Source organism: Diadema setosum, chromosome 15 (genome assembly GCF_964275005.1).
Source record: "Diadema setosum chromosome 15, eeDiaSeto1, whole genome shotgun sequence".
In the NCBI taxonomy this organism is placed as follows: Eukaryota; Metazoa; Echinodermata; class Echinoidea; order Diadematoida; family Diadematidae; genus Diadema; species Diadema setosum.
The window spans coordinates 24,100,879-24,113,960 of NC_092699.1; positions in this window are offsets into that span (position 1 = coordinate 24,100,879).

Sequence of the window (13,082 nt, forward strand, 5' to 3'; positions counted from 1 at the left end):
TTCCTCATCGGTGAACGCTCGTGCATCGAATACGATGGCATATCTACAAAATCAAACATAATCTTGATACAATACAGTATTTATGTTCTGTTCGTTGGCCCGTCATCTCCCGGCAAGTCCCCTCGGATCCACTTTGGAGCAACGGACCCTCTGACTACGATTTCGACCTCTCGAGACGCTGGGACACCCTTGGTCACTGGGAAATGTACGTCACCGGGTCTTCTTAATCGACTTGCCCAAGAAAACGGCATGATATTGTCAAATGAAATCCACGATATCTTCTTAAAGATGGTGAAAAACGACAGTGACAGCGCTTGTGGTGACATGTCAACTCTGTGCCACATTTTGTCAGCGGTGAAAGAGTATTGACTATACGTACGCCACGCAAAACAATCAGGGAAATCGTCTCTAACAGAGCATTTTGCATTCTGGGAGCCCACACCAGGCCCAGCCACACACTTTCTTTCCAGTCTTGACATTGTCAATGACATGATAGAACGCTTGATATTACGTGTGCCTGACTGTCTTAGGCCATCTCCTTGGGCTGTGTAATGCACGTGAAGCAAGACGAGTCAGAGACTTATCAACTGTCACATATGCGCTTCAAGTAATCGAAGGTCTTCATGAGACTGGACTGAAATACACTCTGTACACTTTCAGCGAGGACAGCGAACTTTGAACACGCATGTCATCAACGAACATTGCATTGAAACTATAAACGGATCCACGAAAGAAGGACCAACTCCTCCACAATCAAAGAAAGTAGATCTGGTGCTTCGCTTGTCGGCTACGCTGCACTTACTGAGACCGTTGATAGACGATCCCCTGCAAGGGAAAGCACCAACTCCTTCTCGGGCAGAAATTCAACGCGACAGCTTGGGAGCTGCCTATAGAAGTTTGTGGAATACGTCGAAAGCTATAAGAAGGAAACATTCCTTACTGTGAGTATTACACCTCTACCCCATCCAAATATATGAATATTCTGTTCTAGAGCTGTCAACAATCATGGTAGACTCTAGATGCCAGGTTTTTGTTTAACATAAATATACTGACTCACATTTGACAATGTACTTTGATAATGTTCAAGCAAATGAAATATTTGTTAGAATAAACAGAAACAATTTTATTCCCAAAGAAACTTTTCTGCTGTTTTTATTGATGTTTAACTCTTAATATTCGCGATCGATTTGATTTATTCAGTGATTACATTTCACTTATTTTCTCTTAAAATCAACACTTACTACAGGTGAAATTCATATACTTGGTATTCATAAGTCTTTACGTTCATTGCATTTCTTGCCAGATGAAATAGACTTTTTCTGTTATATCACAATTTATGGAAGTTTCTTTTCCGAAAGCCTAGTAACGTAGTATTTCATTTAGCTGCTCCTTCTCAAAGTTCCATAGGCAAGAATTTGCTTCTAAAGTTGTCGCTAGGTCGGGCAAGCTTTGTGGTTGTTAAGGAATCATGTATAAAATCTGACTACACATTGTACAGTTATACAGATCCGGTCTATTGATGAAGCAGAACTTTTGTGTTTTAAAGATGAATTTATTTTATGGAACATTCTATTCTTCACACCCCGAGTAAAATACATGTACTTGGTATTCATGAGTATTTGGTTATGTTCACTGCATTTTTTTTTTCCAAGATGGGAGATTTGACGAGGCTAAACGTTTAGTGCTAATAATGGTGGACGTTATTTTACGGGACACTCTGTTTAATGGCCATAAGTCTTCAGTTATATTCATTCCAAGTTCCTTGCCTTATATGGAGTTTTGACGAAATCGAATTTTTGTGTCATTACAATATTTATTTCTTGAATACTTTGTTCTCCGCAAACCGAGTGAATAACATACAGCTGGATTTTTTTTAATCCCCAGCAACAAATAACGTAAATGGCATTCCCTGCCTTAAGATTATGATGGGACCAAACTTCAGTGTCACTACAATGAATAGGCCTATATTTTATATCTATATACTCTTCACCGCCACAGTGAAATACATGCACTCCGTATCCATAACTTTTACATTATAGCTTTTCTGGCCATATACGGATTTTTTTTTTTTTATGAGGCATCCTTCTTATCAGCAAACAAATTTGTTTTGCACGATGATGTAGCGCAACGCATAAACACGTAACTCACATCAATTTAATCTTGAGCCTCTAGATGTAATACTGAAGTATACAGGCGCTCATCAAAAAATTTGTATGCTCAGCAATATCTTATTGGAATTATTTGCCGATGGAGACACGCTGTTCCCCTAGGATTGCTTAAAAGTAAATTATAACATAATATAATAATGATGTGATATAATATAATACAATGATATTATATATATATATATATATATATATATATATATCAGGAAATATTCCTTTTTGATAATTGATACAAACACATTTGTGCAATAGATGTCCTTGTTCATCGTTTTCCTCAATTGATATTGTTGATTATTTAGGAATTGTTGCATGGGGGGGGGGGGAGGGCTACATTTCTTTAAAACCAGCATATTAGTGTTATCTCTTTCTTTTTTTATACCTACCTATGGATACCTATGGAAGATTCTGAACGCAGGCTGAGCCTCTGTATTCAGATCCTGGTTTGGTCCTTGAGATGAGCTGGGTCATGGCCAGGTGGAGTGGCGTCGAAATTAAATTTTATGAGTTCACATTGTCCCAGAATTTATTCAAACCAACTTCAAAACTGAAGACACTGGGTGCATTTATTAAAATTCTTGGTAAACTATTCCATGGTTTCCTGATACGCATGTAAGATGAGTTTCTTCTTGTAGTGGTATGTGATTGAAAAATATTTAACTTTTTACTATGCCTCTTGTGCATATTTCATTAAGCCCAAATCAGGCACTACTTCCTGATCATGGAATAATTTAAAAGCTTTAATCATATCACCTCTCGCCCTGCGGTATGCTAGAGTTGAAAGTTCGACGCGCCTCAATCTCTGTTCATATTCTAGATAGATCTTATTTCACGTACTAATTTTTAGCCCTCCGCGTTCAAGACGTTTTCTAAAGCTAATAAAATGTTGGGTTTTTTTTTTTTTTTTTCAAATAAGGACTTCATACCGCATGGGCGTATTCTTTATTTTTTTATGTTTTCAAATGTTTTGTTAGTAACTGTAATTCTGCTGTTTGAAAGGGCGCCGATGAAAACCATCTAATGCTATACCCTTTTCAAAGATGCGAAATATTAAAATAAATACATAAATAAGACGTTTATGTCACTCAAAAATCAATTTCATTTTATGCGACACTTCATTCCTCAGAGCCCGAGTGAGCAGTTATCAATCGTAGGCCTATGTATGAAACTAATATTCATATACCTATCTTCAGTTATAAACATTGAATTCCTTGCCTATATTAATGAACTCCGACGACACAGAACTTTTGTGCCGCTAGTCAGACAAATATTTATGAGACAATAATTAATATTCTTCACAGCCCAAGTGAAATACGTTTATGCATATCATGTTCATGAATTTCACTTGTTTCTTGCCTTACTTGGTGTGGACCGATGCAGGAGTTTTCTTTTTTGCCGTGAAGAAAATTCCCTTTAGGCTTTGGGCTTCGTGAAAGCGTAGTGGAGCTATTGTGGAGAGTTGACCTAGCACTGCATGCCGTAGAGTCCGCCCGGAGTCTGCCCGTGTGGCCTCGCGTTCTTGTTCACTGGTCACTCGACGTCGCAAAAGCTACATACAGCTCGTCGTGGACCTGGGAGACCTTGAATTGAATGGACTGACAACAGTGACGGGTTATCCGAGCGAATACACAGCGTACTATGCTGGCGACAGGCTATTTTGATGTTAGCATCCTTCTGACACTTCGTTATGTTGCTTGTGGTATCTGGAGCTGGAAGTATGAGCTTCCTTTCGAATGAATGAGTGGTCGCTGCGGTGTACTTTCTTCCCAACATTTGCGCAGGATACGATTGTTCTGCAGTTTACATGGCAGGCCACTCTTTGCTGAAGCCGATTTCCGTGGCGCAGATACATGCTTACGGTGTATGTATCGGTATGCCCACCACGCAAGTGCAAAGAGCGGCGAAACTCACGCAGCGCACTACGTGCGCTTCTCTCCTCTTATTGCACAAGTGAAATCAATCAGGCATATCCAAAGATATTGTAGCAGACACTACAAGTATACAAACAAGCGCGGAAAAAATAACAAACCACCAAAAACAAAGCAAGAACCCATGACACACTGTAAGAATTTGAATGATTTGAACCGTAAAGTTTGCTGAGTTTGCCAGCTGACCAAGCACTTTCATCCCCTCTTCATACATTTTGTTTTTTAATTGCTTTTACTCCCTTTTAATGCTTCATAACCCGTTCCGTGCGGGAACCTGGTGACCTGTGTATTAAGTCTATGGGAATTTCAGAATTCAGTGTATGGAACGGGTTAATAGTGTACCCTTTACTTAGCATATTGCATTCTCAAGGGGAATTTGTGTAAGTCTAAATTGAATAGAATAGCATTTTGTTTGTTTGTTTGTTTGTTCGTTTATTTATTTATTTTTTTTTTTTTTTGAAATCTGACAAGATGGTTGGCTAGCCCATATTCAGCTGCACTATACACTGGTCTTCCTCTGGGTCCAGTTTGATGTTAGGCGAGTCCACTTCACCGGGTGCCCTGCTCTTTTCGATTAATGAATGAAGCGGGATATTTTACCATGATAACTTGCATGAGATGTGACTCTCTCACACACGGGAACTCCTTTGTCCGATCCGAGGGACAGCATATTTTGCATCTAGTTACACTAGACGAGCTAGAGAGGCGGTATAATATACACAACATTGCTCAGATAGACTCATGTAAATAGTAAAGAAGCTGTACAAATTCTCCCTTTATAACACATACTGATCCTTTAATCCACCAATTAAAAGTTCTCATATTAGATGATATCAGTGCCTTTTTTTTTTAAACAGAAACATCTTATGTTTGATTACACGAAAAACCTTAGGCCCTATTCTTCATTAAAAAAAAAAAAAAAAAAAAAAACCTTTGATATCCAACACGTACCCACATTAACATTCATTTAATAACCCTATAATACAGAATTCTGTTAGCTCACGAATCCCATAAGACACTAAAGACCAGGGGTCCGTTTCATAAACTTGTTATCAGTGACAACTGCCACATTTCTATGACAAATTTGCTCTCAGCCAATCAGATGCAAGGATTTCCGTAGCTTGTCACATCTATGACAACTTGTCACTGATGACAAGTTTTATAAAACGGGCCCCTGATGACACTGTGTGGAATATGCTCGCCATAAACATCACGAGGAAAAGGGATGCATCATTACGTATGTTTCTCATAAAGGCCCCTACGCTGCTACATGGAACGTGTCGCAGGACAGAAAATGCAACAATTTTCAGCAATGATTATTCAGCAATGATTTACTTCAAATTTGTTAATAAAACTTGATTTTTTTTTTCATACTGATTTTGATTTGCTAAAAATGTCCATGTAATTGAGGAATTTTTATTTGAACATTGTGTATTTGAAAAAAAAAAAAGTTGCAGAAATAATTCCAAATTGAACAAATGAAATTATAACCATGAAATCTGAAGTAGTATTAATTGAAAATATAGCTACTTTAGCTTTAATCAACATATGCGATGGAGAACTATAATCTCCTCAAACATAATGATCGTAGCATCTCACAGGTAACCGATTCCATCCAAACGAGCCGATACTCGTCCAGGTCCACGTACTGTTTATAAATCTATGATTTCCTCTACCCGCCTAAAGCCATCCAAAATTCCCCAACATGCACATTGACTCGTTACTGTAATAGGTCCTTATTTGAATTTCAGTTCCATTTTCCCTATCCATCGAACAGAAGGCGATACATAATTATAATGTATGCAAGCAAAAGGGAAAGAAGTATAGTAAACATACACTATAAAGAATAGTACTAAATAATGTATGTGCGAAAAAATGTATAAGAGTATAAAAAACAATGCATACACTGCAAAAAGTCCGGTGTTAAATATGAAACACCGAGCTGATGTTAAATTTTCGGTGCTCATTCATGGTGTTAGATTAACACCTCCGGGTGTCATTTCAAAATTTAAAATTGTTTTTTGAATAGTTTCTTAGTTACTGCACTTCTTGTTAATTTTGAACTTCAACAAGACGATAAAGAATTTTCCAATAAAGTACTTGATTTTTGAAAAAAAAATTGTAATCACATTTACACCACATTAACACCAGTTGGTGTGGTCCGCTATTGAAGCTGGACGGGTGTTATACCATTGAAATTAACACCACCAATATCAAATCAACACCATGCGGTGTCATTATTGAATTAACTCTGGCGCAGTATCAAAAATAACACCAGCCACAGTGTCAAATTAACACCACGAAGTGCCAGGCGAACACTTTTTAACACCGTCACAATACATTTTCAACACCTGTGGGTGTGGTCCTCTATTGAAGTTTGATCGGTGTTAGATTTAACACCCATGGTGTTAAATCTAACACCGATGTTTTTACAGTGTATACTTTGTAGAAATGGGTAAATAAAGCGTTGAAAAACAGTGATCGACTAAAAAGTATATAGCTTGTACACGTGGATCCCTCGGCAAAGAAAGAAGATACGCATAACATAAATGTACCTATAAATAAAAGCATATGAATAAAAAGATTTGTTAACGTTGTTATAAAAGCATATTGCCAACAGTATTAAAGGGATGTTACAGTATTGGTGGAGGTGAGAATTGGGCTTTAACTTTTTGCGAGATCACAAGAAAACACGTATGATATAGTATAGAGCATACCATTTTAAGAGGAATACAAGGTTTATTTGATGAAAATCGGGTTTGAAATGACTGAAACATCAAAAAACAAAGTAAAACAAAGCAACCGTATTGAGGTGTGGGTCCCACACTTTATTAGAATCGCTCTTTTTGGATATTTCAGCCATTTCAAAACCAATTTTCATCAAATAAACATTGAATTCGTCATTAGAATTGCATGCTCTTTTCACATTTCATAGGAGGTTTCTCATTATCTCACCAAAAAATGTTAGAAACATGAAATTTGGTCTCAACCAAAACTATACGATCCCTTTAAATAGTACATGTACCAAATTAGCATAGTATCAGCAATACAGTCATGCAGTGATTAAATTAATGTCAGTGTTATAGTTACGACAGTATTAAAACTCAGAGTCTGGGTGGTCACGTCATCTCGACAACCACGACTGCTTCCGCTTAGCCTTACAAGTTTAGAGGAAAAGATGTCCCTTTGCATTTTCTCTTTATTCCTTTACCGAATATTTTTTTTTTCTTGATAGGTATAGGTAGATAGTATACGCAGATATACGCAGATTTTTCTTTCATTCTACAACTTATTCTACAACCTACAAACTGTTAAAGAAGTCACAAATATCTAAATTAATTACCTTTAAATTTTGCCACTTCAGTAACAATAATACAATGCATAATGGCTACTCACTACACTGTACTTTGAAAAATAATGTCAAATGACTACAGGACAGGAATTCTAATTGGCCTCTTCTAAGAAGCCATTCAGGAGTTTAAAAAAGACCTCCACTATCTCTTTGATCGAACTGTTAAAGTAATTTCCATCACCTGGGCCCCATTTCATAAATAGTTGATATGATTGCAGCTCTTGCTGGAATGGCAATTGTCATGGTAACGACAAGAATCCAGCTTCCTGATTGGCTGTTGCTATGGGAAGTTGCCATTCCAGCAAGAGTTGCCATCCTAACATCTTTTATGAAGGGCCCAGATCTCACAGACGTCGGGCCAAAATCTCATCAAAAACGGTTTTCCTTGGCACAAGTATAGGCCAAAAAATAGTTTAGGCCGAGGATTTCTTGTTGCCGTCCCATTTTCTGCAAAGAACGATGATCAGGACGATGAAAAGGAGGATGCTGACGAGACAGAGAAAAATCACGGCACCGATGTATCTCTGACGGACAAGAAGGACGTTGCAAATAGCCGTAGAGGGGGCTAGAGAGAAATTAAATATAGCACGATTGCAGCTGACATGTTCATGCTCACATAAGGAATTAGACAGTTACATTATATGAAATAAAACAAGGCAATTTCTCAATTCTTTTTCTGCATCAAAAACGCTGAGGTGGTGGTGTTTAATAAAGAAAGATGATGCAGTCAATTAATTCTGAGTCCGAGCTTGAAATAATAACTTTGCATTTCTCATGTATGTTAATCGGCATGGAGATAAGCAGATTATGTCAGTAGCTTATTTGAGACAAAACGTTGCACCTTCATGCGGTCGCAAACACAAAGACAATAAAATGACTGAGTTAATAATGCTTTAGTTTTGATAACACTATTAAAAAAAAATAATTTTATTATTTTTTCTAATACTTCGGCTTGGTATCCCATGTTTTAAAGTAAGATTTTATTTCCGCTTTGCTAGCACCAAGTTCTTACGTCGAATATGTAACGACAGCGATAATAGATATATAAATTATATGCAACGTTTGAGATGATGTAGTTCTACTACAGTATAGTAAGTAGATTATAAGTATAATGAATGAAGATAATAGAAGAGGACATACAAACTTAAAAATCGGTTAGTTAGCTATTTCATTCCTTAATTCACAGGCTGCGTGTGAAACAAAATGTTACTATACCGTATGTCCCAAAAAAAAATTACAACGGGGCCCTACGCAATGATATCTTTAAAAATATTGCATCAATCTAAATACAAATTCAGGGTATGAAACTATAACTCATTGCTCACATCTTACAGAAAACCCCATTCGATTTACTTCAGTGGTCAAAGAGAAATGAAGAATTTTGTAGAGGGTGTCGGGAATCTCTTTTGTCCAAGTTCTGTCTATTGTTCACACACAAAATCATCGAAGTGCTAAACTTGGAAGAATCAGACTCATGACATGTTTACTACAATCCCCATTTCTCTGTGACCGCTTAACTAGATCGAATGGGGATTTCTGCAAAATAGAGCTAAGATGTTATATTTTAAGACCCTGAAGTAGCATTGAAAAAAATAATCATATTGGATGTTATCAATGCGAAAATCTTATTGTAATTTTTGTGGGACATACTGCAGTATGTCCCTCAAAAATTACAATCAAATTTTCGAATTGATAACGTCCAAAATGATCGACCTGTCTAAGTGCCACTTCGGGGCCTTAGAATATAACATCTTAGCTCCATTTTGCAGAAAACCTCATTCAATTTGGTTAAGCGGTCACAGAGAAATGTAGATTGTTGTAAAGCATGTCATGAGTCTAATTTTTTCAATTTTAGCAATTCAATGCTCTAGTGCGTGAATAAAAGACAGAACTTGGACAAAAGAGATTCCCGACATCCTCTACAAAATTCCTCATTTCTCTTTGACCACTGAAGCAAGTCGAATGGGGTTTTCTGTAAGATGTGGGCAATGAGTTATAGTTTCATACCCTGAATTTGTATTTAGATCGATTCACTATTTTTAAAGATATCATTGCGGGGGGTCCCGTTGTAATTTTTTTTTTGGGACATACTGTATAATTATGATCACTCTGTGAAAATCACGCCACAGTGTGAAATCATCTTCACACTTGTTAGATTCGAAGGTTTTCATATACTGTAAAACAATGATATATTCGCGGCATGAATTTTTCGCGAATTGGAGCCGACGGTTTTTTTTTTTTGCGGCATGAAATTTTCGCGAGCCGCCACTGGCATTCAATGCATATAGTGTAGACAAGAACTTTTGCGTGCATTTTAATTTCGCGAATCTTGGCGCTCGCGAAATTCGCGAAATTAAAGTGCACGCGAAAATTCCTCGTTTTACAGTAGTCGACTTTGTGAAGACACTCCACTGTGAGCACTGTGTTCTTTCGAGAAGGGAGCGTTGAACCTTTCTTTCATAGGTCCTTTATTCGACACGTTTTTGTTGCGATGTCATTTTTTCTATCATTTCATTGAGAGGGAGATTTTTTTTGTTGTATTTTATCAAGTCTTGAAATAGTCTGATCTTGTAATCATAGCAAGATTTACTAACTGACTAAAAAAGTAGAATCTAAACAAAACGAACACATTACTGTTACAATTGAAAAATTCCATGCACCAGCAGCATGAGTACTTACTACGAATTGTATTTCATACACACATAATGCATTTTGTGTGTTCGTAAATCACCCCGTCTGGTCCGAACTGGAACCCTTCTGTACAGAGACATGTGAAAGGCTACTTTTTTCCCCCATTTACTCGGTCACAAGGATAGATTGCCCCGTTCACATCACGTGGATTAGCTGGCTCGATACTCGGCAAAACGTCATTATGATTAACTAAATCTATAGACGGCATAGGTCCTAAACATCGTAGAAAGAAATAAAAATGTTTTACAGGCAAATATGCAGGGCATATCGTTTCTGGACGCCTTTTGTAATGCTACTCATAAACATGATAGAGAGAGAGAGAGCGCAAAATTTAAAAGTAAATACAATGCCCTATCCTATAGCGCAATTGTTTGCTCCGCGCGTTTCCCACTAATAAAGATTCTGTTTACTCTCTTTTACAAGACTACTAAGACAAATAAAGAATTTCCCACTAATAAAGATTCTGTTTACTCTCTTTTACAAGACTACTAAGACAAATAAAGAATTATTTGTCTTAGTAGTCTTGTAAAAGAGAGTAAACAGAATCTTTATTAGTGGAAACAATAAAAGAATGTAATTTGATTTCAACTTGATGTGATTATTGATGTGATTATTAAGAACCCCCCCCCCAAAAAAAAAAAAAAAACCAAACAAACAAACAAACAAAACAAAGCAAAACAAAGCAAAAAAAAAAAAACGCACGTATAGTAACATTGTTTATGAAGAACAATGATTTGTCTTGAAGAAAAAAGATAATCAAAAGAGCCATGCATGATTGTTTCAAATCAACAAAGGGTAAAAGCAACTGAAAAGGGCCCGGAATATTTTGTCTGTCAGCGGAAGACAGTCAGTGTTATCATGTTTGCAAACCTCTCCTTTCTTTTCGTCTATCCTATATATTTCCCATCCCTGAAAATTACATTCACTTTCGGCACGAAAATCATGGTTTAAGTGTCATACCGTTTACCTTCACACGTCACATTATCTGCAGAGAGGCGATAGCCGTCGGCAATACATTCGCATTTAATAGCGCCCTCTGCAATGATGCAGCCGCCATTTTCGTCGTCACAGGGTACGTCCATGCCAGTCAGGTTACATGGTATCGTCGCGTTCGATTCCAAAAAGGAGGAAATGTCTGGGAAAAAAGACACGATATGTGAAAAGATAAAATGAAATAAAAATAATGCTTTCAATACAACTGTAGTACAGGAATGTTCACAGGAGGGATTGCATAAAATCATTTTTAAGTGATTCATGATTCTCTGCTATCAACTTCTTTTTTTAAACTAAAACAGTTGTCTGGTTCCAATTCGTTAGTAAGGGCGTTGTTGTTGGTTTTTTTTAACTGAAACTATAAAAAAAAAATAAGAAAGCCCGCCGACAGAGAAACACACTGATCTTTAGAAGACGCAGAATAAAGAATAGAAATATACAAAAAGGAAGCTTTTGACTTTTAAACAAAAGTTAAATATTGTGATTTGCATCACCTTTGTACATATGCATTTGTATATACACGAGGGCTGAACATGAATATTCTTGGCGGGTATATTCATTAAATGTGCATGAAAGAGCAAGTAGAATTTGTAGTTGTAAATAAAGTGTATCAACACGTACGGTGCTCCCCGTGCATAGCTCAACATGTAAGCCTATTATAGTTCACTATCGTGAAATGTGACAAAATTAGTAGAAGTCAAGTGGTATCAATTTGACCAGTAATCTCGTTACAAATACACTTTATTAATAATGACCTACTGTATCCCAACAACTCGAATCGCATGCTGGCTTCAGATTTCCAAGTGATTGGCAGCATCCGAACGTAGCGGGCGATCACAGGTGTGGGCAGCTCATTTTCCACCGGTGTGTTCACGTCCGTGTTACCGGTGAAGTTCTGTGAACAGCAAGTGAAAAACTTCGATACCGTTAGACCCTATATGCTTTAGAACGCGGTTAGATGCCAGTCGACTTATGGAACTTTCCGCATGCCATTTGTTCATGTAATCGACTCTAAGCCAAAGAGATCAAAATGGGACCTTATCAAAGATAATATAACAACTAAATTGCCCCAGACAATACTGAAATAAAATCAGACATAACAGATCTTAAATAAATCAAACATTATGATTAGATAAACAATAATTATGATGTCGCTACGAGGGAGCTCATAATGAATGTGTCCACATACTATAATGAATGTCTAAACACAAGGTCCTAGGCTGTCGCAGTGTGCTCACAGAGTTGACTATCATAGTCTATAACAACACAACGCAAACCACTCTTAATAGGGCTCACACCCATAAATATTTCCCCATAGGGATGTGTGTTAAAAATCAAATTTCAAAAAATTCTGTAAAATAGCTGGGAGAAATGAGGTATTTCAGCTTCACTAACCTGGATAAGTGAGATATACCCTTTCATCCATCAAATTTTCAGGGTGGAATCTGAAGCCCAAATTCTGTCCAGGGGTCCGCAAAGCCAGACTTCGAGTTCTTGTCACTCAAAAAATCACCGATTTTGAGTACACGTACCCAATGAAATATAGTCCCCTCAAATTCCATCAGAAAAGCTTTCATCTTCCAACCAACATGTAGTATGTAGAGGAACATCATACTCAATATCTACAGCTATTCAGGTTTTTTTTTTTCCACACTACATCATTGATTTTTAATTAATTTTTTTCTTCTTTTCTTTATTTTGGTATCTTTGGTACGAATTTGTGAAGGGGTCTGGGGCATTCCATTATTTACGGGTATGAGACCTATAACACATTGTGCAGTGGCGGATCCAGAGGGGGCGTTCCGGGCGCGCGCCTCCTCTTTATTTTTTGTTATAACAACAGAAATAAAAAGGAAAAAAGGGAGCGCTGGGGCCCCTTTTGATTTTGTAAAGGCGCCTCCTATTTCACTGCCTTTACGGAATTTCTGGATCCGCCCCTGTTGTGAGACATCGTAT